The following is a 26,206-nucleotide window of genomic DNA, read 5'->3' as shown; positions in this document are numbered from 1 at the left end:
ATTCATGTAGTTATTTGCTTAATGCTTAATTACTTCAGGAGGCCATTCGCTCTGTGAGGGCAGAGAGAGTGTCTGTTTTCCCCACTGATGCATTTCCAGGACCTAGTGCAGTGTCTGGCCCATCACAGACGCTCTGTTCGTAAGTTTATTAAATGAGAAGCCTCAACTTAATGTGGGTGTTTTCTCAGAGCGTTGAAAACAGGTGAGCAACACCTCAACTCTGCTTTCTCGGAAGACAAAATATAGAAACATGTGGCCATGGTTGGAGTCAACCATTGGCAAAGAAATCAAACTACTTTTCTAAAAGAGAAATACCCTAAATTTGTGCTGCTCGAAGTATAGCCCACAGACCAGTCACACCAGCATCAACTGAGAACAAGTTCAAAATGCAAATTCTCTTTTTCCACCCCAGACTCACTGACAGACACTCTGGGATTGGAAGCCAGCAATCTGTATCTTAACAGGCCTTCTGGTGATTCTAGTGTGGACTGAGTTTGAGAACCACTGTCTCAAACAATCATCCTCACATACCTTCTTTATGTATTATGTACTTATTCTTTTACTTCTCTCAGCTAAGCTATAGTCAGCCTGAAGTTGTCTAGCTTCATCTTAGAGAATAATAATTAAATCAACAACAACAATTACAGCAAATGCTCTTGAGTACTTACAATGTTCTAGGTCTTGATTGTAGCACAGAAGTCTCATGCAAACTTATAAGACAACAAATCTTATCTATTTTATATACCAGAAACCAGGATTTTACTATATTTTCCTATGGCCAATAAGCTAGTGTTTCAAATATCAGCAGCCTGGTGCCAGGGCTGGGCTTTCAAGTACTGCGTGAGACTTTGGGTGCCAAGCCCCTGGCTGAAGGTAAACCCCTTGCATTTTGGATCCCAGCCATACAATGAGGGGCACGTGCGAGCAAGTCTCTGCAGCTGACCCAGCTCCCCATTCTGATAGAGAGCGAAGCACCTTCCGTGGAGAAGGGTCATGGGATGCCTAACGTTGGAGACAGATTTTTCCTCAGGAATTATCTTCGGATCTTTTCTCATGCAAGGGTGAGACTGTTTAGTGTTGTCTACATAAACTTTGGTGAGTGCCAAAAACTATGATTATTTTCAGTTTGGCAGAGTTGCTACTAATCAGTCATTTCTGGAAATACTTAGACAATGGTTTCCATTGTTTCTCGAGGTTTATTTTCGCCCTCATCAATCTCAAAAGAGAGCTTAGGAAATGGGAGAAAGGAAGATGTTAAGGCAGGATCTAGGAAGGGAGGAGGAAAGAAGTCAGAGGTTGAGGCTTCACACTCAGTCTTTCACTGCTGGTGTAGGAAGTGTCACCCGTGATAAGTCAGGAGTGGTGAGGCAGATGGAGACCCCCCTCTGATGAGACAGTCTTGGCAGAGAGGGTGCAGTCAAGGTGCAGATGGCTGCCCTGGAACAGCATGTGGGCACCTGGGCAGACCTTCTTGATTTTACTGGATGCAAGAAGTCTAAGGCAACATGGCGGCCATGGCGCCATGACTGATGCAAAGAAGCGGCAAGGAAGGCAGCAAATGGGTCATGGCCAGGAAGCAACAGCTAATGGAGCAGCCAAGGAAAAATTGTGCTAATGGAGTGGCTTCTTTAAGCGTTCTTCTGGAGACTTGCCTTTTTGACACCATTCCAGGTGGTTTCTTCTGGGGCCCAGCCCACAGCGGTGAGAAAGACCAAAGAGTGACTCCGGACTGAGTGCCTACCATGAGAGACATTTTGCTACTCACTCTACAGATCTAATCTGGTAGAACTTCCCCAAATATCTTAGGGGTAGGTGGTATTACATTCCCCATTTTATATATGAGGACTCTGATATTTAGAGATACTAATTCACTTGTTCAAGATGACCAGCTGGTAAGAAGTAGAGCTACTCAGCTGTCTCTGATTCTATCATTTTGTTTTATTGTGTTTTGTTTTTCTAGTAGATGCTGTCTCTTAAACGATGGGAGGAAGAAAGGAGAATAGGGAATTTTAGGGAACAAGGCTACTTCCTCATACTGAATAAGGAATGCTTGAATGAAATCAGACCTCTCCAGTTACTTGAGTTATTGGTGTTTTAAGTGACCTCTTTGGAGCTTGGTTAGGTCTCTGGTTGGACATAATAAAAAGGAGCCTATGAATTTAAATAATCACTATTTATAATTATATATGATATACTATATATATCACATAATACATATGAACATATATAATTCATAATATACATACGAATCCTCTTTTGTTTATAAAACTGAACAGTGTTTTCCCAAGAGCATCAGTCTGGAGGTAAAAGGGAGATCATACTGATCATTTTTCTTTGCCTTTCATACTCAGATTGTATTTTAAGCCCACTTATGACCACCTTCAGTTCTTATAGAGTCTTCAAGGGTATCTCCCGTGAGCTCACTAGCAAGTCTTCTCATCTACTGTGTGGTGTCCACCATTTTCCTCCCTCCTGTTCTGCTGACATCAGCAGCTGGGTCCTCAGCTCTACAAGCAGAGTTGCTTGAATTGGTTCACTCTCCTCATAGGACCCATGCCCACCTGGAGAGCACAGATGGCCCTCTGGTACCCTCAAAGCTGCCAGTGCTGCTGGCACTATTCCTGGGTCATGGACCAGGTAGACCACCACCAGGAAGCACAAACATGCCTGCTTTTGGCCACCAGAGGCATTCTTAGTAGACCAAGTCCTTGGCTAACATGTCTCATGAGGTACCCGTGCTTCTATGTAAGACAGTTTTCTTGTGTGGATTTTCCTACCAGTTTGTCACATGTGAGCAGACATGTCTGAAACAAACAATGTATGCTACATAGATTCAAACGAGGACATACACACATGTAAACACACAAGTCACACGTCATACGTGAGTGGTCCAGTACTGGACTTGAAAGCTTCAAGAAAAAATCAAGTTTGTACAAAATAGAAGGTAGTAAAGACTACACTTTCCAAACATGTAATTATATTGATTTCTCTTTAAACCCAAGAAACTTGGCCAAGATTTAGGAAGATGAGGAAATCCTCTTAGAATGGTGAGAGACCAAAGACTGAAAACGTATTCTATCTAGGGAATCTGGAAACCGAAAGCTAACCAGCTAGTTTCGCTTCTGTACCAACGCTTGCTTTTCGGAGCGCGGGCTAACCAGCCAGTTCTGCTTCTGTGTGATTGCTTAATGCGCACGTGGGCCTCCTAAACCAATCAGCTAACACCAAATATGCCTTTTTCAAATGTTCAAAATGTCAACCAATTGGCTCAGCCCCACCCAAAACTTGTTTGTACCTGTCTATAAAAACCCTGAACCTACCCAGCTCGGGACCTCTAAGCGTCACCGGTAACGAGTGAGCTGAGGTCCGGGTTCGAACCTGCAATAAACGACCCTTGCCGCTTGGCTTTGACTCACATCTCTGGTGGTCTTTTAAGGTGGACGTATTACTCATCCGGCATTGCAATGGGACACATTAAAATACATAACAAAAAAAATGTTCAAAGGGTATGGACTTATGCTCTTCTTTTAAGTGATTTCCACAGAAGGCACGAAGCATTTCATTTCTGTCAGAAGGGGTATCCTTTGTTATGGTCAAGTTGTCCTAAAATCCCCAAATACCCAAAGGCACAGTCAGCCTCCATAGCAGATTCACTGGAATTGATAAAACAATGGCAAAAAAAAAAAAAAAAAAAAAAAAAAAAAACCAACACAATGTGCGCACAGTACTGCCCTCTGACATTCTGAGTCTTGGGTTTTGAACTCCACTACTGACTTCTAATCAGCCACACAGGGCCAGGCAGAGAGGGCTCCTTCGCCCTACACTAATAAGACATAAACCCTACACTAACTAGAAAAAGCCAGACGCAAGAGCCCCCATATATAATTCTCTAGATATGAAATGTCCAGAATAAACAGGTCCACAGACACATAGATTAGTGATTACCAGGGGCTGAGGGAGGGGAAATTGGGAAGGGACTTGTAGTGGATAAGAGGTTTCTTTTGGGGGTGATGCGTATGTCCTGGAGTTAGATAGTCAATTCCAGCACAACATAGTAACTACCCTAAAAACCACGGAACCACACTTTTAAAATGGTGAATTTTGTGTTACGGGAATTATATCTCAAAAAATTTCGAAAAATAAGAAGGTCTGGTTTACAGCAGACCCAGAGGTTATTTGTTTTCTTTACTGTCCCTCATTCTAAAACCAAAACTCAGCTTTATCCCTCTAATGGAAGGAGATGGTAGAGACATGTCTTTCTGCCAGCAACAGGGAAAATGGAAATCAGGAAGAAAATAAGCAGTAGCAAAAAAAGAAAGCAAAATTTACAAGGAGCTTGTTTACCTCTAATGTCCAGGACCAAGCTGGCCCAACCTGGGAAGGAGCAGGAGTCTCGGATTGGCTACAGCACCGAGGAAGAGAATACCATCGAAGGAGAGAGAGCCAGAACCAGAGCCGGATCAGAATACCGCACACCCTCCCCTAAGTGAGCGGGCCTGGCTGGCTTCAGCTGGGAAGAACAGAGAGTAGATGGCTGGGGGGATGCAGAAAACACGTTCTGCTCAGTGCCTTGGAATCACGCAGACGCGAATCAGAATCTGTCTTCCTTGGATGAGAATTGACAACCTATCTGAGACAGCAGCCCCACCCGGAATTTCCTGTCCCCATACACCCTGAGCTATTTTTTTCCCCAGCATTTATCGCCACCTGACAGTACATACATGTACATTGTTTTTTTGTTTTTTGTTTTTTTAAAAGGCCCAACATGGAGTCACGTATCCCTGTGACAGACAGCAGAACAAGACTAAATGGCAATTTCAGCCGCTCCCAGGAATGTAACCTTTAAGCAGTCAACCTGGAATTACCTGATCAGCACTACAGAGGGAAGGAGCATGATGGACCCCATTCTGTCCCCCAAAGAAAGGTGACTTTGCCTGAAATAATCCTTTTATTTATGACTTCGTTGACCTACCTTCTTTCTGCCTTTACAAACCTTCTGTTCTGTGCAGCCCTCGGAGTTCCCTTCTGTTTGCTAGAGGAGCTGCTGCCTGATCCCTGAATCACTGAATAAAGCCAATTAAGTCTTTAAGTTAACTCAGTTGAATTTTGTTTTTTAAACAATATTTACTTTTATATGCATGTGTGTGTATATATTTGTTTCCATGAAAGCAGAAACTGTTTCATTCTCTACTCCATCCCAGAGCCTGAAACACTGCCTGGCACATCGTAAATGCTAAATAAATATTTCTTCAAAGAATAAATGTAGGGATAATGTCAGAGGAGCCAAAGCCCTTCTCCTTCAAACTCTGGAACAAAAAGGATGGAACCCCAGAGAGATGACACTTGATTTCCCGCTATTCCTAGAGCAAAGGAACTTGTATGAAAATAAACAAAGACAGTTTTTCCTCTTGCAAATTGAAGTTATGATTTGAGTTTCATAATCATTCACAAATTAAAAGTTCAGTCGGGAGACATTTATACAGTACTGAGCACTTTTCAACTTTTTACCTTTTTAGTCCCAACACACTTGATAGCTATAACGAACTTTGATCTGAAATTGATGGCTAGTTCTAACACATGGGTTGGCTGGAACGAAGAGGGGCAGGGTGTGGGGGTGGGAAATCCTGGAGACTCTCGGGTTTCTTGTTGAGGATATGTAGTTTAAAAAAAGCCTAATGATTTGGAGACAACTTACTCTACTGTTTGAGGGCACTGGTTTCAGGGTAATCAGATGATGAAGATATCCAGGTAAAAATAAAAGCACACCTCAAAATACTTCAAAGTATGCAAGAATAAAAAGGAAAAAAAAGGAGGGTTCATTTTAAGATGTAAAAATAGACAAATTATGGTGTCATTGAGAGAGAAGTTTCATACAACAGAAAATTCCTTTAAGAAATGATTTTTGGAGGGAAAAAGACATCAAGAGTAGGTGAAAGAATAAAGAGAAGCCTTATGTGGGTGAAGTATTTAATATACAACATTTTATTTCTATTAGCATGATGGTGAGAGATTGAGGAAATGTACATATCCATTTAATAAACATTTATTTCAACATCCACTCACGGTCAATAGTGGGGTTAGTGCTGAGGAGCCTGGTTAGTCAGATGAGCCCAAGGAAAATGACAATATGATATTGGGCAACTGGGGAGGATATATGTACAGAAACACACACACACACACACACACACACAGTGTTCTGCACACAGGGGCGGAAGCACCTATCCCAGCCTTGGGGAAGGGGAATGGATGCTGAACTTACTGGCAAAGGCTTCTCTGAGGTTACAAAAGCTGAGAGCAAGGGGGAGTTATCCCAACAAAGAAAAGAAAGAATGGTTAAGGCAGGTTGGGGGTGGAGGAAGGCTGGCTTCAATCTCCTAACAAAGGCATCGTAGACAAGAGAAAGCAAATGATTCAGGAGCAGAAATCCCCACAGAGAAGCAGACTCTGGGGTGGCCTGACACCATGGCTGAATGCCTCCTGAAGCATTGCCCACCAGCCCACACCTTCAGCCACTTCCTTATTCACAAAGGAAAAAGATGAAAATGACCAGCCTCCGGACAGAAGGAATGCTGTCCTGGCTGGCAGGAGAGGGGTAGAAAAACACAGAGAAGGAAGGTAGTAGAAACGGATAGATAGTAGTTATAAAATCATGGGACACAGAACTTCAAGATGGAGGTTTAGAGAAAATCATGTGGTCTACTTAAATAAGAGAGGTGGGAGGAATATTTATTATGGTTCGGGCAAGAAAATGTTTTTGTTAGGCAAACTAAGGTTGTCCAGGGAGAGGGATTAAAACTGCAGGAGGATGGGGGATGTGGCTAAGCCAGAGGGCGGGCATCTGCTCTCAGGAGGAAAAGCTTCCTGACTCTGGGCTCGGTGGATTTCCCCCCCACCCCCACCCCACCGAGCAACCATGAGGGCACCGCCTGGGAAAGATAAAGAAAGGAACTCTCTCATGGACACCACTCCCTGGTGTCTTTGGCAGGTGTCGTCATGCCCTAATGTTTAAATACTTATGGATGTGTATTTGAATGACAGTGACCTGTGAGACCAGGAGTCAATTAAACATAAGGCAAGTCCATCAAAATGAGGGACAGTGATAGCGTCAGAGAAAGAATGGAGGAAGAGTAGTTGGTTCCTTAGTGTACACTTTACAGGGGAGAAGATACAGAGACTTGGGGACATAGAAACAAATAAATGGAAAAAGTACCTAAGGGCAGCGGGACTTGGAAGTTGCTATAGAAAAGAGGGCAAAGTCCATCCAGCCTTCTCTGCAGCCAGGCCACCACTGGGACACCTGTTAATGGCCCCGTGCACAAGGTAAACAGAAAGAGATGTAAAAATGCATTGACTGCTTCTCTGCCGTTGTTTAATGAAATCCACAATGCAAGGCACTACCCCTTTCCCCAGTGCACCCCAGAATCCAACACAGCACCCCAGAATCCAACATGAGCTCATGATCTCCTCCTCTCGTTCACCCAACTGGCTCCTTCCTATGTTTCCTCCCAGAAAATATCACCACGATCCGGTTGTGCTGGCCAGAAGTGGAGAAATGGTTATCCTCCAGCCCAGCCCATTCAGTCCACACACCCAGTCAACATTCAGGTGCCTTTGTACAGTCACTTAAGGCTCACGCCAACCACACAAGGTTTATAACTTTATGCCCATTTCAAAGATGAGAAAATTAAGGTTCAGAAAGTTTCACTTTATATACCGAAGCATGGCCAAACTAATTAGCGGATAGGACGTTGTAAAACAAGCTGTAAGGCAAAACGACTGCCATCACGCTCAGAGTAAAAGCCAAAAGAGCCTTTAAATGACCTCCAAGAACTGGCCTCTAAACATGCCTCATTGCTTCTCGCCCAGTGCCCGCACCGTCCTATGCCCTGTCCCAGAGTCTAACCATTTTGCTGATCCAGAAATTCACACTGAAGCTTCTGGCTTGGCACCTGCTGGCTGATTTCCTGGAAACACCTCCCAGCTGGGTGTGTCCCCAACGATGACCTTCAGCAACTATGTTCCCATTCTATCCCTGGTACCTAGAACCATTGAAAGGGAATGGATACTTTGTGGATATTTGATAAATGTGAATTCCACATGGCAAATGCCTCTTGGATCCCTGGTGCCTTCTCCATTCCCGCTGTTCTGCTTGGCTTCATGTCACCTTCATAGCTTGTCAGGACCATTCCCATGACCCCAAGTGGTCCTAAATGATCTCCCCTACTTCCAGTCCCTCTTCATTAGAATTCATTGTTCACTTAAAAAAAAAAAAAAAAAGATGTATTTATTTATTTATGTGAGAGATTGGGCATGCAGTGGGGAGGGCCAGAGGGAGAGATGGAGAATCCCAAGCAGACTCCACATTGAGCACAGAGCCCAGTGTGGGGCTCGATCTCATGACCCTGAGATCATGACCTAAGCCCAAGCCAAGAGTCAGACGCTTAACCGACTATGCCACCCAGATGCCCCTAGAATTCATTATTCGCTTTTATCTAATTTGTACACAGGTGCCAAAATTACCTTCCTAATATGCACATCTGTCATGTCATTTGCTTCTTCAGACACCTTCAAAAGCCTTCATTGCCTACATTAAATCTGTATTTCTTACTTTGGGATTCATAGTCCTTTATCGCTTTGCTTCTAATTACCTTTACAAAAAATTCCTCCAGTAATATCCTGTGTTCCAGACACACTAAACTGCTCATAGTCTCTGCAAATATCATAGATGCTCAGATTTGTTGCATCCTCTACCCACTGAAATTCTTCAGGAACCAGTGAAATTGTTACCATCAAAAGAAGGACTTCATGGGGTAGTATTTGAAGAAAAGGAGAAAAAAGAAAAGGGAAAGTAAAAGAAAAATTCTACTGATCTTAGAGTGAATAAGAACTAACTTATGGATGAATGGAACAAAGACTGGGGGAAAAATATGGAAAAGAATATATAGGAAACAGGCTAAGAAAACATTGACTATAAGGGCACTAAAGCAGGAAAAAAGCTGCATTTGTTGGCTGGAAACTTTTTAGTTATATCTGGTATTATAATAATTGCTTATTTTTTCCACCTTGTTTCAAAAGGTTTAAGTTTTATAATAATAGTTGTGGTTTTTGAGTAGAACATGTTCTGGACCAGATACTAGGCTAAAATGCTTTGTAGGCATTAACTTATTTAATATTTAGAACCATATACAGAAGGGGATATAACCTCTTTTTTCAGTAGAGGAAAATTGGGTTTAAATGTTTTGCTTAACATCACGGCTAGTCATGGCCAAATCTGTTTTTGGACCCACGAGAATCTGAATTCATGTCCCATGCTCTTTTTATTTTTATTTTTTAAAGATTTTACTTATTTGACAGACAGAGATCACAAGTGGGCAGAGAAGCAGGTAGAGAGAGAGGAGGAAGCAGGGTCCCTGCCAAGCAGAGAGCCCAATATGGGGCTCGATCCCAGGACCCTGGGATCATGACCTGAGCCCAAGGCAGAGGCTTAACCCACTGAGCCACCCAGGCGCCCCCCCCCATGCTTTTTTTAAACATACCACACAAGGCCCTAAAATTTGGAGACATGTACTAAATAGATCCTTTTTCTTCCTTCTCTTTTCTAGCAAGGCCATCTTGTCCATGGCTACCCAGAGTAGCAAACTTAAAAGTGCTATACTCTACTTACTATATTACAGAATACAGAGCCACATATCAAACAGGTTCCATTTTATTATGACAGTTACATCTGAATTTATCCTTTTAAACTTTTCTGTCTTTACTCAGGTTGGCTTCAGTTGTCCTGTTTTAATAGAAAGGAATCATAGCTCTCCTGCATTATAATTATACTTAAATTTTAAAGCAAAAGCTCTGAAATCTATACCTCATGGAATGATTTACATTTAAGGGACAGAATACAGTGAGGCCATTAAGTGAACGATCTTTGGAGTCACAGTGCCTGGGATCAAATCCCAGCTGTGTGTGTACTTGCTAGGAGACCCAGGGCAATTCTCTGAATTTCTTTCTAGGCCTCGTCTTCCTCATCTACAGGTTGAGAAAGAGTTTCAGACATGTCCAGCTACATGTAGTGAATTGTTGTCATTCTCTCAAGGAATCTATAGGCCACAAACAAACAAATAAAATCTTGAGGTCCTTTCATCCTGTTTGCTACTGTGACACAGGCCAATATGGTGGACAAAACTTAGTCATCAAATGGGGCTACCTGAAGATGAATCGATCATAAACTTGGATTCAGCTTCAGATTCAAGGCTCCTTATAACTCTTCATCTACAGCCAATGGACCTGTGGTTGGGTGGCATGGAAAATCTACAAGGGTGTTTTCAAAACACTCTGAGACACTGAGGGACAAGGAGTATTAGTATTCCATGGAGAGAAGAAGAGCATTCCTCTGCAGCACCACAGACATGGGTAGCTTCATGCCTGAAAGACTGCTGCATCCGTGGTAGAGGAGCTGGTGGTAGGAAAATTAAATGCACTTGAGGAGAGCAGTGTCTGGCATATCTGGGACACCCAATGAGAGGAAGTGTGGGTGCCCCAGAGATGAAGCAACTGAGAACCATGAGACACTCTTTGGGGACCCCAGGAAGGACCCTCAGGATTCACAAAAGTTGGAGATCCTCAGATAGCAGAGATGGAAGTGGTGAAAGGTTATTGGATAACACCTAAGAAAACAGCCCAAGAAACTCTTCAACAACCTCCATGGGAAAGAGTGTAAGCTAAGCCCAGATGGTGGTAGATTACAAAACATGGCCACCAATTCTTCCCATCTATTTACAGTATGACTTTGCATCTCATCCCATCAAAGGTAGAGTTTTCTTTGCTTTACCTCTGGAGTTTAGAATTGACCATGTTACATGCTTTGGCTGGTGTCCCAGTAGCAAAAATGATGAAAGGACCTAAAAAGTGCTTCCAGTAGGAATATCTTTCTTATGCTACTCTTAGGAACCCTACAACAACCACCATGTAAAAGAGCCTCAGGTAGCTCAGTTACTTTCTTTGTCCCTGCCAATAGCTAACAACTAACCAGAAGTGTGAGTGAGACATTGGCTTCCAACTGACCACAAAGCCTGATTGGCTCCAGCTAATCCCTAATGAACAGGGATGAGCTGTTCTCTTTGAGGCCATTTCAGCACAAATTGCTGATCTAATGAATTATGAGCTAAAAAAGATCATTTGTTTTAAACCACTACATTTGGGGTTGGTTTATAATCAGTGTTATTCTTAATGACATCCATAGATTCGCTATCCATCCACACTCCTACTTCTTATTTACTTTTTTTTCCCCCAAAAGGAACATGAGATTGTTTACAGTAAAGGACTGGATACTCAATAAAGTTAATAGAAATGTTAAAGATAAGAGAAAGCATATATCGTGGCCTTGGGGTCTGATAGGATTGTTAGTGATTAACATTATAGGTGTAATTTGCTTTATTGTGCTGTACAGATAAGGTGTTTTTTTACAAATTGAAAGTTTGTGGCAACCCTATGTGAAGCACGACTATCTGCACCATTTTTCCAAGAGCATTTTCTCACTTCATGTCTCTGTGTCACATTTTGGTAATTCTCACCGTATCTCAACCTTTTTCCTTATTATTATATTTGAATTGCCGCAATCTCATGATAAAACTTTAACAGATGGGAGTTACTTCTTATGGATGAGCAAAGAAAGTGGTTTCTTGAGATGGAATTTACTCCCGGTGAAGATGCTATGAAAATTGCTGTAATAACCACAAAGAATTTCGAATATTAAACAGAAGCAGGGTTTGAGAGAATTGACTCCAATTTTGAAAAAAAAAAAATTCTACTGTGGTTAAGATGCTATCAAACAGCATCCCACGCTACAGAGAAATAGCTCGTGAAGGGCAGAGTCAATCTGTGTGTCAAAACTTCAATGTTGTCTCATTTTAAGAAATTGCCACAGCCACTCCAGCCTCAGCAACTGCCCTGATCAGTCTGCAGCCATCGACTTGGAGGCAAGAAGATTGACATGCCAAAACCTCAGGTGATGGCTAGCATATAAAGTATTTTTAAATTAAGGTATATCCACTAGTTATTTTTTAGATATAATGCTATTGCACACTTTGTAGGCTACAGTATAGTATAAACATAACTTTTATAGGCACTGAGAAACCAAAAAATTCATTTGACTCGCTTTATTGCAACATTTACTTTATTGCAGTGGTCTGGAACCAAATCTGCAATATCTCTGAGGTATGCCTGTACATTTAACTCTGCAATGCCTGAAATCCAAACCAAAAAACAATTAAAATTTGTGAGTAACTAAGACAGGTCAACCACAAAGTTCCAGTTACATGCTAAGCACTTTATATTGCTGTTACTAATGTTTATAGCTTTGTGAGCTGGATATCAGTATTCCAATTTTATGGATAAGAAATTGAAGATTTGAGATATTTCCCTACTTGGCTAATCTGTGGAGAGCTGAAATTTAAACCAAGGACTGTCCAATTCTAAAATCCATGCCCATTTCAATTCACAGCAGACAAAGTTTTTCTAAAATGTTATACAGGGGACAGTCGAGGATACTCTAAATCTGTTAAATATCTCTTTTCTTCATGACATACAGCATCGCCTTAGTTTCAGACCTCCTCATTGCCTAAATATGCTGGTGGGCTCAACTATAACCAGTTTCTCTCAATCAAGTCTTACCCTACCCCTCCTTCCTAACTTCTACACTTCTGTAGGAATGACCTTTCTAAAAGTCAAATATGATTGTGTCAGGTACTGAGTGAAAAAACTTTAATGGCTCCTCATTATCTCAAAGATCACTGTCCTCTATCCATGTCTAGAGTCTCATTTCCAACCACTGGCCACTAGGCTTCCCCCATTCTCCAGCTACACAGACCCACTTTCCAGTCCCCAAGCAGACATCATCTCTGTTCCTTCATGCTCTGCATGCCCCATTCCCTATGTCCTTTCTCACTGCTAACCCCCTTCAAGTCTTCTTAGTTAATACTGTATCTTCAAGACAGCCTAAACATCTCCGAGATGACCAGGCTGTATTAGGCCACTGATGGCACCCTGGATGTGCCTTTTGAAAGACTCATATCACGCACTGAATCATATTTTCTTGAGTTAGAGATGTGTCTTACTCAGCAGTTGTCCCCAGCACTGAGTCTCATGTCTGGCACAGACAGTCATTCAGTAAATATTTATTGTAAGAAAGAATAATTGTCTTCAACAGCAGTATCCCCCACACATGCAGAAGCAGACCCCATGGAGCTGATCTGAAGAACTACTTCAGTTTCTCTGTAAATTCTGGGCCCAATTCTATTAAATATGGAAGGGATCCTATCGCTTCAACTATGTAGCCTTTGAAGATCAAATACAAAAAATATCCACTTTAAGGAAAAGAGAAAGGAGGGATTGATTCCTAAAGTAGAAGTTTGGGGCTTTGTGTATTTTCACCTGCTTTTCCTGCATTGCCATGCCATCTTTGAGCCTTCATGACCATCATGATCCCAAATGCTACAAACCTACCTCTCCCGCTAGGGCCACCTCACCAGGTGTTTTGATAGCCGCACCTTCCATTTGGGACCACTAGTGCAGCATCGAAGTCACACCTGCTACTGAGATGCCACTGAGAACTATAAAAGAGAACAGAGAACCTTGGGAGACATAGGGAATTTGGGGAGAGAATGGAACATTTTGAGAGAGAAAAGAGAGTTCTGGGAGAGAAAAGAGAAATGTAGGAGAACATCTAAGATTGTGGGAGAGTACAGAGGATTGTGGGAGAGCACTGAGGACTGTGGAAGAGGGAATTACAGAAAAAAAGTATTGTGGGAGAGATTAAATAATTAACCTGCTACTCTTCTCCCCACCTTTCCTGTAGAGTACACACTCACTGCACACACACTCCCCTCGCAGTCTATGTGAGTCATGTGCCTCCCTCCCAAGCCACACCACCTTGGCTCCTTCCTGACCACTCACTTTCCAGCCCCCAACTCCTCCTGCTGGGACCACACACAGTGGTTTTCCAAGGCTATACCGAGCCCTCAGACATGGCCACTGAGAACTGTAGGAAAGACATGGAATTAGGGGAGAACAGAGAGAATCTTGTTTGGGGAGAGAATTATGGGAGAGAACAAAGACTTGTGGGTAAGAAGAATTAAGGAAGAAACAGAGGTTTTGGGAAGAGAAGAAATTGTAGATATGGATAAATGGCTTTCTGTGCTTTGTGTGCTCCCTCCTGTAGGAGCCATATCCCCTCCTTTACAGCTATACACCTGCACTCATTCTAGGCCCCCACCCATCCCTTTCTAGGCTTGGGCACTGACCAACCATATACTCTTGTGCTTCTTCATGGCCATACCTAACCTTCTGAGGCCATGCCCCTTGGTTCCACAGAGCTACACTTTTTCTAGCTGGGACACACCCCTTCTTCCTATATATTATGCTTCTCTTTTCCAGACCAATCCTCCACATTCTGCCTTGGTCCTACCACAACCTCCCAGACAAAGTTGCTCTCATTCCCTTAGGATGCTCCATACCTCCTATGGCCCTCTTACTATGGCCTAGCTGGGTCTCCAGAACTCAGCTGTGGGCTCATCTATGCCCCTTGGACCTCACTTCCTGTGTTCCATCATAAACATGCCCTCTCCAACACACTACGCCCCTTCCATAGGGCTGTGTCCCTACGTACTGGGTTTTGGCAAATGCTCTCTTTCCTAACCATGTCCCTTCCTTCACTTGCCATTCCTTTCCCTCTAAGGCCCCTTTCCTGCTAGTACCTGTGTTGTCCATGGTCACTCTCTTCCCACCATAACCACACCCCATTCCCTCCTTTTGGTCTTGCTCCTCTCATCCAGTCATGCTCCTACCCGCTCATATCTGCCCCACCCTTCCAGCTCTTCTCTTTGCTTCACCATGACTCTGCACTCCTTCAATGCCATATCCCTGCAATCCACTGTGGCCCCAGACATCCAGTCCCTGCAAAGTTAGGTGTGCTCTGTCTCAGCTCAGCCCTTACTGTGAGGGGCCACATCTCCTTTCTCTCTCTCTCTCTCTCTCTTTTTTTATTTCCTGGAGAAATTATACCTCCAGAACTCCTGAAAAACCCACTCAGACCCAGAGCTTTGCTCACGTAGTATTTGTACAGTGAACTGAGTCTTGTGGAACCCTGATCCTTGCCTAAAAAAATCACTTTCTTCAGGTTTCTCCCAGCTCCAAACACCACAACCTGATGGGTAGCAACTCCACTGTTCAGTGGAGAAAGAACTAGTGGATGGGTTTTAGACCATGTTCCCTCTAGCCAATTTTCAAAGCCACTGAATCTGTGTTTCTTACAGCAAGGTTTCATGTTTTCTAACCCAACCTGTGGACTGTGTTCTTTCCAGCCTTTTAGCAGATCTCAAGTGCCTAGCATTTCCCAGGCATCCAATGCCCTATTGTGTGTAGGGTCTGTCAAGACAATATCACACTTAAACATCCCCTGGTTAGCTCTGAGCTCTAAGATTCCTCTGTTATCCTTACTCCTTCCATTTACAACTCAAGTTCCACAAGAAAGCCATGAAGAGATTATGACCGGCTTTCTTCCCTGAACAGTTCTTAGGAATACACTTAACCAGGGAGGTGAAAGACCCTGTTGTCTTTTACAAGGTGAACACCGTATAGGTGAACTTTATAGATGAAAACTATAAAGCATTGAAGGTGGCTGGATAGTTCAGTTGGTTAAGTGTCTGTCTCCTGATTTCAGTTCAGGTCACAATCTCGGGATACTGAAATTGAGCCCTGCAGGGTAGTCTCCGTGCTCAGTAGAGAGGCTGCTTAAGGATTCTCTCCCTTTCCCTCTGCCCCTCCCCCTGGTCATGGGCTCACCCACTCTCTTTTTCTAAAATAAATAAGTTCTAAAAAATAAAAAAGGAAACTATAAAGCATTGGTGAAAGAAATTTTAAAAGACACAAATAAATGTAAAGATATCTTGTGTTCATGGATGAAAAGAATTAATACAGTTAAAACATTTATATTACCCAAGGTGATCTAGAGATTTAATGCAATCTTCATCAAAATCTCAGTGGCATGTTTTACAGAAATAGAAAAAGACAATCCAAAATTCATATGGAACCACAAAAGACCCTGAGTAGCCAAAGCAATTTTGAGCAAGGAAAACAAGGCTGATGGCAGCACACTTCCCGATTTTAAACTATATTACCGAACTATAGTTATCAATAATGTGGTGCTGACATAAAGACAGACATATGCTTAATGGAAAAGAATAGAGAGCTCAGGAATGAACTCAATCATGTATGGTCAACTGATCTTTGACAAAGGTGTTGAGAATATTCAATACGGAAAGAATAGTCTCTTCAATAAAAGGTATTGAGAAAACTAGATTTTCACCTACAAAAGAATGAAATTGGATCCTTATCTTATAGTATATACAGAAATTAATTCAAAATGGGTGAAAGACTCAAATATAAGGCTTAACTATAAAACTTCTAGAAGAAAACGGAGGGGCAAATCTTGACATTGGCCTTGAGCAGATTTGAATATAACACCAGAGGCATAAGCAACAAAAGTGAAAATAGGTGAAGAGGATTACATTAAATTAAAATGCTTCTGCACAGCAAAGGAAACGATCCACAAAGTGCAAAGATAACCTACATGATGAGAGAAAATGTTTACAAATCATGTATCTGATAAGGAATTAATATCCAAAATATACAAGGAACTCCTACTCTTAAGTAGAAAGATAAATGAAAAGCCCAATTTAAAAATGGGCAAAGGACCTGAATAGATATTTCTCAAAAGGAGACATACAAATGATCAGTAGATATATGAGAAGGTGCTCAACATCACTAATCACCAGGGAAATGCCAATCAAAACCACAACGAGATATTACCTCACATCCGTTAGGTGTTGGTGAGGATGCGGAGAAAAGGGAACGCTTATACGCTGTTGGTGGCAATGTAAATCAGTGCAAACACTATAGAAAATAATATGGATGTTCTTCAAAAAATTAAAAATAGAACTACCATATGGTCAGCAATCCCAATTCTGGATACCCATCCAAAGGAATTGAAACCAGGATCTCAAAGAGATATCTGCATTCCCATGTTCATCGCAGCACAATTCGCAATAATCAAGATAGGGAGGCAACCAAAATGTCCCCCTATGGAAGAATGGATAAAGAATGGATAAAGAAAATCCTGTATTTACACACAATGGAATATTATTCAGCCTTTAAAAAGAAGGAAATTCTGCCAATTGTGACAACATGGATAAACCTGGGGGACATTATGGTAATGACACAGAAGAACAGATACTACATGGTCCCACCTACTTGAAGAATCTAAAATAAACTCATAGAAGCAGAGAGTAGAATTGTTATTACTAGCGCCAGGGTAATGTGGTGGGCTGGTGGGCGGGGGGAGGGAAGCAAGGAGGTTTAGATCAAAAGGTTCAGAATTTCAGTAGTGCAAGATGAGAAAGTCCTAGAGAGCACAGTGCCTATACTTAACAATATTGTGTGCTTAAAATTTTTTCAGGAGACAGATCTTCTGCTAAGTGTTCTGTGTTCTTTTGCATACTTACATACATACATAGGGAGGAAACTTTGAAGGTGATGGATATGCTTATGGTATTGATTATGGTGGTGGTCTCATGAGTATATACTTATCTCCAAACTCATCAAGCTGCATAACATTAAATATATACAGCCTTGTGTATGTCAATCAACCTCAATAAAGTGGTTTAAAAAAAAAAAAAAACTTCACCAAGGATCCAGAATAATTGTCATTGAGAAGAGTATTTTCTCAAAATTCTGCCATAAAATGTTTGATTCTTGCTCTAAACACCTTTGTTCTTCTTTTTACTTTGGTTTCACAAAAACAGAAATGAAACCCAAAAATGAGTAGAATGAGAGAACTGTTGCTTTGGATGTGATGAATGGAAATATTATTCTGTTTCATGTTGTTCCCCTGGAATGGCTTGCTTTTTAGAAAATATTACTAAATAACTAATGAAACATGCCAAAAGGCTAAGGATTAGTTTAACTCTGTTCAATCACCTAGTTCCTGTATACAATCCAAACTTTTAATGGCATTACTACTTCACTCCCTGATATTAAAGAACACCTTTAATTTCAAAACACCATGCTCATGCCTTCTTTGGGTTTCAGAAACCACTCTTCTACTGCATTTCAGTGACTATGTATTTTTTTCATTTCTGTTCTTATATATGAATCATGTAGATGAAAGAGTATATAGTGTACATTCATGTTGTTATTTATTTAAATATTAATAAACACTTTAAAACAATCACACAAAAATCTCTGAACAGACCCTCCTGGGGAAAGAACACTTTCCACTAGCCACTCAGTCACTCATTCATGCCAAGCAGTATTTTTCAAATACTGTGTATATTCCAGTGACAAATAAGAGAAGTCTAAAGGAGATTATGGTCTGCAGTTGCCCCATCTTGGGTTTTGATAAGACAAGAAATGACTAGAAAGTTAAGGACAGCGTTGAGAAGTGGAAAAAGAATTTGGAGTTCGCAGATCTACCTGATTCTATGCATAGAATATTTTAGGGTAGCGAACATAAGAAGCCACTTTTATAGTACTTACTATAATCCTTTACCCAGAAATTCTCAATCATTCTTCACTGAATGTTAAAAAAGAAGCTTTCAGTGGCACCAGGGTGGCTCAGTTGGTTAAGTGTCTGCCAGTTGGTTAAGCCCACATCAGGATCCCTGCTCAGTGGGGAGCCTGCTTCTCCCTCTCCCCCCACCCACTCTCTTCCTATCTCTCTTTCTCTCCTTCTCAAATAAATCAATAAAATCTTTGGGGGAAAAAAAGAAGCAGCTCTCAGTCCTGATGAAGAAACTAGTTGCGAGGTCTGTCATAACATTGAAAGCAAATTGTTTTAAAAAAATAAATCAGAATGGATTCAAGATTAGCATCATTATGATGTTGCTTTCAATCATTTACTTATTTAAGCAGAGAGAGAAAGAGGTGTCCTTCCAGCCCAGGAGTGGGAACTGGACTGGGAACAGTCATGGGAGGATAACTAGAAGGTGAGCTTCCTCCATCATGAGAATTCTGTCTTAGACTATCTTCTCTGTCATTTCTCTCGGTCAGGCATTTGAGAGGGCTATGCAGATGACAATTGGAAGTTACACTCTCTAAAAAACATATTTCATCCTGAGGCTGGATCCTACGTGCTCCGGAAACTAGAAGACCAGTAAAAAGTGAGTATTGTCTCTTTAAGTCAAGAAGCTAGATTGATACTTCTTTAGCGTATTGGTTTTCTATTACTACATGACAAATTTCTACCAACTTAGTGGCTTAAAACAAAACAAAAATTTTAACTTCACAATGCTGGCAGTTCAAGAGTCTGGGAATGGCTTAGCTAGGTTTTCGCTTGGGGTCTCCCCAGGCCGAAATCAAGGTGTCGGCCAGCCAGGGGTCTGACCTCATCTGAGGCTCAGGGTCCTTCCCCAAACTCACTGGTTATTGGCAGAATTCAGTTCCTGGTGGCTCTGGAACTGCAGTATTCAGCTACTAGAACCTGGACAGTCCCCTACTTCGTGACTCCCTCCACATCATGGCGGCTTGCTTCTCCAAGACCAACAGGAGAATCTTTCTGACTTCTTGTGAGGGCTCACTTGGAAAGGTCAAGCTCCACATAATCTTAATTTAAAGTCAACTCTTAGGGACTTTAATTATATGTGAAAAATTTCTTCACAGCTGTACCTAGATATTGTTTGACTGAGTAACTGAGATAATGTGGACATTCTAGAAGTCAGGCATCTTGGGGGCTATCTTAGAATTCCACCCCCCACACTTGAAATGGAAAACATTTCCCTATTTAAATATTTGTTCCTACCAGTGTGGCTGCTGAGATTCTTGAAGATCCAAGAACTGCCTTTCACTATTTCCATTTTGGGGAAAAATTATCTTCACAAAACTACTGCAGAGAAAAGTTGCCTCTTTTTGGCCACTTGGATACTCTTCAAATAGATGATCTTGTTTTTTCAAAAAATAGATTTTTCTATGACAGTTAAACTGTGGGAAGTCATGTGGGAAAATAAGACCTGTTGGTTGCAAGAAATGTAGCTCATGAAAGAGACTCCACAAGAAGAGGTCAAGGTATCACTAATTAAGAAAAGATTGTGTTGAATAGCCAGTCACCTGGATTAAATTAAGTCCATTTCCTTGGATACAAAGCGCCTGGACTCTGACAACCAGTCTGTTCTAGAATCCCTCTGTGCCTTTTCAGTAACCCACAGAAAATCTGGTATTCAATACTTTGAGTCCATAAATCCATTAAAAAAAATAAGAATGCACATTACTCTGTGGGAGGTCTGCTTGTTCTAATGAGCAAAGAATAAAATAATTATCTCACACAATGCTGCAGGTGTAGAACTCAGAGCAACTTCAGTAACTGTGTGTGCAATTGATAATAGGTCTCCAGTGAAAGAACATTTTTAGATCTCTCTTTTCTTAAGAGTTTGTTTTCTTGCAAAGTAGCCGATGCCAAAATTAGTGCAACTGCTCTTTTTGGAGACTTCAAACACTGCAGTCACGTTATTGGTTCTTTTGTTTAATACATTCTCTCCATATGCTGTTGGTTGGCCTATTCAGAGAGCTCAAACCTTTGTATGTGCCCTCGGGGAAAGATGTGTGGCCTCGGTTTTGAGTCAGGAAGCGTAGCTTCTCAACATGACTGCCTCCGACTCATGTTCAATTGCTTTGGTTTGGTTTTTCAATGCCAATAAAGCTGAAAATATCAATAGTGTTGCCCAAATAAATCTATTTTTGTCTCAGAGTAATTGTGAAGTCCTTGTACCAGGAACTATGAAGTCAAGTTGGGTAGCATTATTCAGAAATGCATATGTGTCTGATGTTATGAGTCACATGGAGAAACGGATTCTTTTGTAAGTGATTGTCCTGTGGACAGTTTACGAAATGCCAATGGCTCAAGTGAGACAAAACTTGGCTCTGGACATGAAAAAAGTTAAAAACAGAAGGTTAATTTTAAACTTAAAAATGAAAGCACTTTTATTGGATTTAACCAAGAAGTAAATTGAAAAACAATAAAAATTAATTTAAAACACTCTCGAGTTCCAGAAATATAATTGCCAACCACCTTCCTTCTCCTGCCCGCTCCTCGGTAGATCATTTACCTTCCTTCCCTGAGAAAATAGACCACCCCAGGCAAAATCCCTTCAAACTCATTTCCCAAACCTTACCTGCAGGGGCTCCATGAATGGCTGCTGGAAGAGGAATGGACAGGTGAATGCACAGCCCCATTCTCCACTCCTTTCCTTCTGTTAAGTAAAAGAGAGCCTCTCCTTGAGCTTAGCTCAGCCTCCTGGTGACCAAGCCCCCCACCTGTGCTTTGGCTCCATCCTCCAAAGCAGTTCTTGGGTCCTCCCTCGTTGGGGACCTGTTTCTCTCAAACAATCCTTCTCTCACCTAGCTTCCATCTCTCCTGGTTCTTTCCAGTTTTTCCCATTAACAAATCAACATGTTTCAGCTCTTTCCTCTGATGGGAATGGTACGTGTGTGGACACGTATATATATATTAATACATATACAAACCCGTATATGTTGCAACATATTTACACATTCCCTTGTCAATAGCCATTTGGTTTATTAACGCATTTTTGCTCTTAGGAACATGTTCCGTGTCCTTGCCCACAAGTGTGACAGTTTTTCTAGGGCAGAGGTCCTCAAGGGTCCTATCCCAGGGCTATCAAGATAAAAATCTCCAAGGCTATTTCCTTAAAAGCCTTGCAGATAATACTAATGAGCAGCTTCAGTGGAGAGCTGTAGCTCTAGGGTAAGAAGTAGAAAACCTGGGTAAGAGGGAATGCACATCTCATAATTGATTACATAATGCACAATCGCTCCCCAGTGTAGCGGGACCTATCTCCTATCCTACCGGTATGGGAAGAATTTTTTTTATGCTTTCTTGTCACTATGTGGTATTGTCAGACATTTCCATTTTTCCCAATCCAGTGTGAAATTGCATTTCAAATGATGTTTGTTTTCACTCCACTTACTAGTGAAGTGGAGCATTTTGTCACATATTCTTCCCTTCTGTTTTTTTCTTCTATAAGTTGCCTGTTCACATTTCTTACCTGTGTTTGTGTTGGTGTGTTTATCTTTTTCTCATTGATTTATAGACGGCCTTCAAAATATATTATGTATAATACTCTTTTTTCTATATTTACAAAGTATCTTCTCCCAGTCTGTTGCTAGTCTTTTAAATTTGTAAGTTCTTGGTCAGTACTACTGGGTACAGCTTCCAGCTTTATTGCTTATGTTAAGTTGTTTATCGTTTCTAGAACTGGAATAGACTATTCTTAGACTTTTTCTATTTCATGTGAATTCCAGCATCAATTAGTGAAGTCTGATGAAAATATTCTGTTGAGACTCTGTAACTTCATTGAATTTGTAGACTCCTTGACAACTTTAAGACATTGAGCCTTTCCTTTCTTGAATACGGAGTAGTTTCCATTTATCTAGGTCTTTCATGATGATCCTTCACATAATTTTAGCATTTTAAAATTTATGCTTTGTTATGTATCTGTAGCTTTTATTGCTGTTGCAAATTGGATCCTTTTATTATGATTTTTACTTGGTTATTACTGAGCTGAAGAAGGCTATCAATTTTCATATGTTGATACTTACCAAATAATCTTGTAAAGTCTTACTGCCTCGAGAATATTTTGGGTTCTATATGTATACAATCTTATTGACTGCAAATGACAATTTGACTTTTATTTACTTTTCAAATCCTTCTCTTACTTCTTTTTCCTGTCCTTGTTTGTCTGCTGCCATGTTGAATAGCAGTGATGTGTAAAAACACTGTGATGTGTTGCCCAGATGCCCTTTCAAGGATGAACCTGTTGTTCCACCTGCTGGGAGCACTGTGAGCAGGGAACCATCACTTGGTGGGCCCCTTCCTTCCAAGATCGCTTCAGGTACAGAGATCCATCTTGTCCAAGGTCACACCTCTTCCTTGGACCCTACCACATCCAATGATGATGGATCTGTCCCACTTGGGACAAATCAGAAGAGTCATTCTAGCTCCATAGCTTCCCTGGCTGTGGCTGTTGTTGGGTCTACTTCACAGTTCAATGTTTCCCTCACCCAATCCTTCTTCCTTCCCCACTCTCTCATTGGTCTTGACCCCAAGGGCCCTTCCTTATTTTTAAAGATTTTATTTATTTGTTTGACATATCACAAGTAGTCAGAGAGGCAGGCAGAGAGAGAGGGGGAAGCAGGCTCCCCGCTGAGCAGAGAGCCTGATGCGGGGCTCCATCCCAGGACCCCCAGACCATGACCTGAGCCGAAGGCAGGGACGTTAGCCCACTGAGCCACCCAGGTGCCCCTGCCCAAGGGTACTTCTTAATGAAGATCTGGCATGCCAAATTCCATCTCAGAGTCTATTCCCAGAACTTCAATTATGACACAGTGATTGGGAGCTTTGAATGGAATATCTCACTATCAATCAGAATTTAGGTTACAAGCAACAGAGACTGTCTCTAGGTTGTCTAGGGAGAATGTAAGCTCCATGAATATGGGGATGGTCACCTCTTTTATGTACCAGTGTGCCATATGCATGCATGAAGGGAAAAAAACCTATGTTGAGGGCATGTAGGGTAGCTCCAAAATGATAGGGAAAACCAGAGACATAGGTTTGGAAGAGCAGAAAAAGATAAAAGTTTTGGAAGCCAGGGTCACGGCCAAACTCAAACATACAGCGAGGACATTACTACAACAATGGGCATCTTCATTTACATGAATGCCTCCGAATTTATGGATTCCACATGTTGCTGTTTTTTATTCATCGCATAGAATGAAATTATATTTTCAGAACTATATTTCAAAATTAAAGTCCAGAAAGGAGTGTCATGTGTTATAACCCTAGCTGCCACAAGCATGGATCTTTTTAGCTTTGGATGTGCGAGATGGGCTCTAGTCCTCACCAGGGCTTTTGAAATCAGGAACTCCCCAAACAGCAATGGGAGTTCAGATGCTGGGCAGCCAAAAACATGAAAAAAACCATTGTATCTTCTAAAATTTTACTAAAAGGCAGTAGCATGCTAGTAAGTGTTTAATAATTGGCACTCCAGGGGGGAAAGGCATTGATGTGCAGCATTTGTCAATTTCTGGGCGACAGTATCCCACCATGCTGAATTTCGGGCTACCAGTGTGATGTTTCTTAACACATGGTTGGGAAGAGATGAACTCAATCCTTTCTCATGAGTTGGTATGAGCTGGCTCCTGAAAACCATTGCAATAAATAGAATGATTATTATAAGCTTGATTTCTCCTTTTGCACCAAAAAAATCTCCTGTCCCCCTTTAGTTACAGCCCTTCACAGCTGTCTGTAATGGAAAGACTGTCTATGCCTGTTAGCTACCCCACCTCAAATCATTCATTCCTGATTTTTACTCTAAGTCCATCCACTGCAATGTACATTATCTAATTAGGCTGTGGTGGCCAAATTCCCTGAACACTTTTCTGTACTTACGGTAGCATTTTCTACCATAAACTTTTGTGTCATGAAACTCTTCCATTAGTGTCTGCAACGCCACATTCTTCAGTGGTCTGTCTGATTCTCAGTCTGGCCTTTCTTTTATAAAGCCTACCTTTTTCTGTCCTCCCCTCAAATGCCACAATTCCCCATGGCTCCATCTTGGCCTCTCTTCCTACTCTGAACTACCATCTATAAAACACAGACTTTTGATTCTACATCTTTTTTTTTTAAGATTTTATTTTTTTATTTGACAGACAGAGATCACAAGTAGGTAGAGAGGCAGGCAGAGGCAGAGGGGAAGCAGGTTCCCTGCTGAGCAGAGAGCCTGATGCAGGGCTCAATTCCAGGACCCTGAGATCATGACCTGAGCGGAAGGCAGAGGCTTAACCCACTGAGCCACCCAGGCACCCCTTGATTCTACATCTTGAGGCTTGTTCTTCCCATTGAGTTCCAGAGCTACATAACTACTTCAAACTGGTTTTGGATAATTTTACCTGAAAGTTTCCTTGGAACTTCAAACTTGACATGCTTAAAACTATCACTTTCCACTCATCTTACTCCTTGCTCTGTCCCCTACCCTCTTCCACCATCCCAAGTCAAAACATTTCTTTCCTTATATGCTCTTTATCAAAACCAGAAAAATATGAGCAATTTTTAAGTCCTCTCTTTCCCTAACCCACATCAAATTATCACCTAGTCTCCTAGATTCTTCCATTTGCAATCCCATGGCTTAAGATGAAGACACCATTGACTCTTCCTCATTGGGTTTCTTGCCCCACTACAAGTTATTTACTCCCAAACCTGGGGTTCTTGTTCAAAGGCATATCTGACATTGCTATCTTTCTACTTAAAATTTCATTTATTTCCAAGAGTGCTCAGAAAAAAATATATACTTTAGCAAGACATCCACTGTCTGTATTGCTAATTGTAACTGACCCCTCAACATCCATTCCCAATCCTATCCTCTGTTAAAGAACAAAAATTCAGCTGAGTAAATGTGAAGAGCTAATTGGCTTTATTAAGTGGCATGTGAATCAGGCAGCGGGTCATCTAGCAAATTCAAAGGCTCTCTGAGGAATGGCACAAAATGCAAAGTTTTTATAGGAAGGAGGGTGGGCAAGGGAGTTATTAGTAAAAGAAAACAAGGGATTTTTTCAGGCAACTGCCTAAGGAAGAAAAGCAGGGGGTATTTTCATGCAGGTTACCTAGTCTTTTGCTGGAATAGAGAGGACCCCTGTGACAGATTACCTCACCAGTACTGACCAGAAAATTTCTGACTGACTGGTTAAGACTACATTTCTGGGGGAGGTTGAAACTGCACGTAGGTTAGGAATTGAGCCCCAGTGTAATGTAGCCTAGAATGAGTGACTCCATTTTGCACCTGTGATTTTCTTTTTGACACCTTCTATTATACAGCAAAGTGATTTTAGGAATGGACACTTACTTCAGAGGTAAATCCTGGTTAGTCTACTCCAAAATGATGGCCCCATCACCTTTGCCAATGATTGATTTGAGATTCCCAGAGCTGAGACAATTGATGCGGGGCATCTTGCTGGTAACATTTATTGATGGAGATGTGGATATGGTGACTAAGTTGATCCAATCTAAGACTGAAATGAAAAGTTTCATTCCACAATTAGGAGAGTTCTTTCTCTTTCCATGTTGCAGTAAACAAGGAAAAAAAAAGTAGTCTTG

Source organism: Lontra canadensis, unplaced genomic scaffold, assembly GCF_010015895.1.
Source record: "Lontra canadensis isolate GAN:19392208 unplaced genomic scaffold, GSC_riverotter_1.0 scaffold26, whole genome shotgun sequence".
Taxonomy (NCBI): Eukaryota; Metazoa; Chordata; class Mammalia; order Carnivora; family Mustelidae; genus Lontra; species Lontra canadensis.
This window is presented reverse-complemented; position numbering follows the sequence as displayed.